At 34.2% G+C, this 2,869-nt stretch overlaps 1 non-coding gene across 1 annotated transcript; it reads left to right on the forward strand.

The window, feature by feature from the left end:
- The first annotated feature begins 2,448 nt into the window (after positions 1-2,448).
- On the forward strand, positions 2,449-2,552 carry LOC123459729. Its single transcript, XR_006636481.1, has one exon. It is a non-coding gene; the product is annotated as a U6 spliceosomal RNA (small nuclear RNA).
- The last annotated feature ends 317 nt before the right edge of the window (positions 2,553-2,869 follow it).

Genomic DNA, 2,869 nt, shown 5'->3' on the forward strand with positions numbered 1-2,869 from the left:
ACATGTAATAGATACATGTATGCTTATTGTTGCATGCCTCTAAAACTGAGATTGCATATTGTGCAGTGATATTTGACTAATAACCTATATTGATAGCTCAACTAAGAAGAGCATTATCTATTATCAAAGGAAAAGAACTGAGAGCGTTCTTCACCTGTTTGGATCTTTAACATTACTCACTTTTCTACACCTGGATCTTTGAGTCATCTAGGCTTTGCCATCTTCAAAGTTTCATCACTATAGCCTTCTGAAAATATCCATCCTCACACTTTATATACAAGTTTTAAAATCCTTTATATTTATTTATTGATCCCCTACTTTGGGGATCTCTCATTTCTCTAGATTCATCTTCAGCTTAGAGATGAATAGTTTCCTATTGAACCTCATGATATTTCTTACTCTGTTATGTAGGTCATTTGCATATCTTAGCTGACACAAGATTGAACTGAAAAAAAAAAAAAAACTTTTAGGTTTAGATTCTTGGGATGTCCATTCATACTAGTGTTTTAGGGATGGGACCCCAGAATCTTTCTCTTGGAAGTACTCTGTTTTTATTTGAATTTTTTAAAAAATTAACAAGTTTGCTTAAGGCATTTTCATAGATACTTTGTGTTGGCTGATTCCTCCCCTGTGTTCCATCTCCTTGCTCCACTTTATACCTTTTTACCCTCAGTATTCCCCTTACCACTTTACTATCTCATGTGTTGTATTATCTTTCCACCCCCAACTTAAAGCTTCTTTTGTTCAGTCCAATAGGCTCCTTTCTAGTTTTCTGGCATTTACCCACATTTATTCCCAACAAGAAACACATATTTAACATTTAGAATCTATAAACTGCATATAAGACAGAATACACAGCATTTATCTTTCTGGGCCTGAGTTACCTTCCTTAACATAGTATTTTTCTAACAGTCTCAACTAGCTTTCTTCTTTTGTTTTCCTTTATGAACTAAATAAACTGAGCAAAAGACAAAGATATCCACTCTAGCTCTGTACTCCTTTTCTTTTTTTAAATTTCATTTATTTATTTGAGAGTTACAGGCAGAGAGAGAGAGAAAGAAAGAATATGAATGGGCGCACCAAGGCCTCCAGCCACTGCAAGCAAACTCCAGAGGCATGCACCACCTTGTGTATCTGGCTTAGGTTCATCCTTGGGAATTGAACCTGGATTCTTTGGATTTGTAGGCAAGCACTTTAACTGTTAAGCCATCTCACCAGCCCTATCCCCACACTCTTATTCAGAATAGTACTTCAAGTCTTAGGCAGAGGAATAAGACAAGAGAGAAATAAAATGTATACAAATAGGAAATGAAGAAGTCACAGAATAGTTATTTTCAGATGATATAGATAAATAGATAGATAGACAGATAAATGATAGATAGGAAGATAGATAGACAGATAGATATATTCCTTCAGAAAACTTTTAGATATGAAAACACATTCAGCAAAGTGGCAGATACAAAATTAATGTACAAAAGAATCAGGAGCTTTCTTATATACCAATAACAACCATGTTGAGGGAGAAGTCAGAGAAACAATACCATTTGCAATTGCTGTTATATACTCACACCACTTTGGAATAAACCTAGCTAAGAGAGACCTTAAAGAAGATTCTAGAATATAAAAATACCTTCCATGTCTATGATTAGAAGACTTACTATTGTGAAAATAGCTGTGCTGCAAAAAAGTACATATTAAATACAATTATAATTAAATTACAATGTATTTCTTCACATAAATAGAAAAAAAATCTTAAAATTCTTATGGAAGAACAAAAGACCACAGAAAGCCAAAGTTATCCAAAGGAAAAAACACAATAATAGAAGTATTATAATACCTTATTTCAAGTTGACTCTGACTCTACATAGTAATCAAAATAGCAATATACTAGAACAAAAACACATATGTAGATCACATACATAGGGCCTCAAAATAATCCCATACAGCTACATCCACTTAATTTTTGACAAAGATGTCAAAAATATACATTGGAGAAAATGTACCCTCTTCAATAAATGGCACTGGGTGAACTAAATATTGGTATGTGGAAGAATAAACTAGACATATACGTCTCACCATGCATGAAAATAATTTCCAAGTTGATCAAAGTCCTAAATATGCGATCTAAACTGATAGAGGAAACTCTGAAACTGATAGAGGAAACAGTAGGAAAGGGAAGATTTGAAGATGCTAGCAAAGACAAGGACTTTTTCAACAGAAGTACAGTCTCCAATGATTGACAAATGGTTAATGAAATTAACAGTCCTCAGTACAGCAATGGAACAAAGGAACCGAGTGAGGAGTCGGCCTAAAGAATGGGAGAAAATCTTTACTAGCTATATACATGACAGAGGATTAGTAGCTAAAAATCACAAATAAGTCAAAAAGCTAAACAGCAAATCCCCTAATCAATAAAAGGGCTAATAAGTGAACCAAAGATGAAGTACAGTGCTCACTTTAGCCGCACAATTACTAAAACTGAAACAATACAGAGATTAGCATAGCTCCTGTGCAAGCATGGCATGCAAATTCTTGACATAGTCCATAAATTTTTCTCAATTAGTAAAATAAAATTTCAAAGAGATGAGTTACACTTAGGTAATAAAATGTGAAAAAATGTTCAACTTCACTAGCCATTACAGAAGCTGCATCTTACCCTGGTCAGAATGGCACTGATAAAGACAGCAAATAACTAATGCTGACAAGGATGGGGACAAAAAGAGCTCCTCATTAATATTCATAGATATATAGCTTGGTCCAACCACTATGGAAATCAGTTTGGAGGCTCCTTAAAGAAAAAAAAAATTAAAAATAGGGACTGGAGAGATGGCTTAGCAATTAAGGCATTTGCCTGCAAAGCCAAAGGATC

Source organism: Jaculus jaculus, chromosome 3, assembly GCF_020740685.1.
Source record: "Jaculus jaculus isolate mJacJac1 chromosome 3, mJacJac1.mat.Y.cur, whole genome shotgun sequence".
Lineage (NCBI taxonomy): Eukaryota > Metazoa > Chordata > Mammalia > Rodentia > Dipodidae > Jaculus > Jaculus jaculus.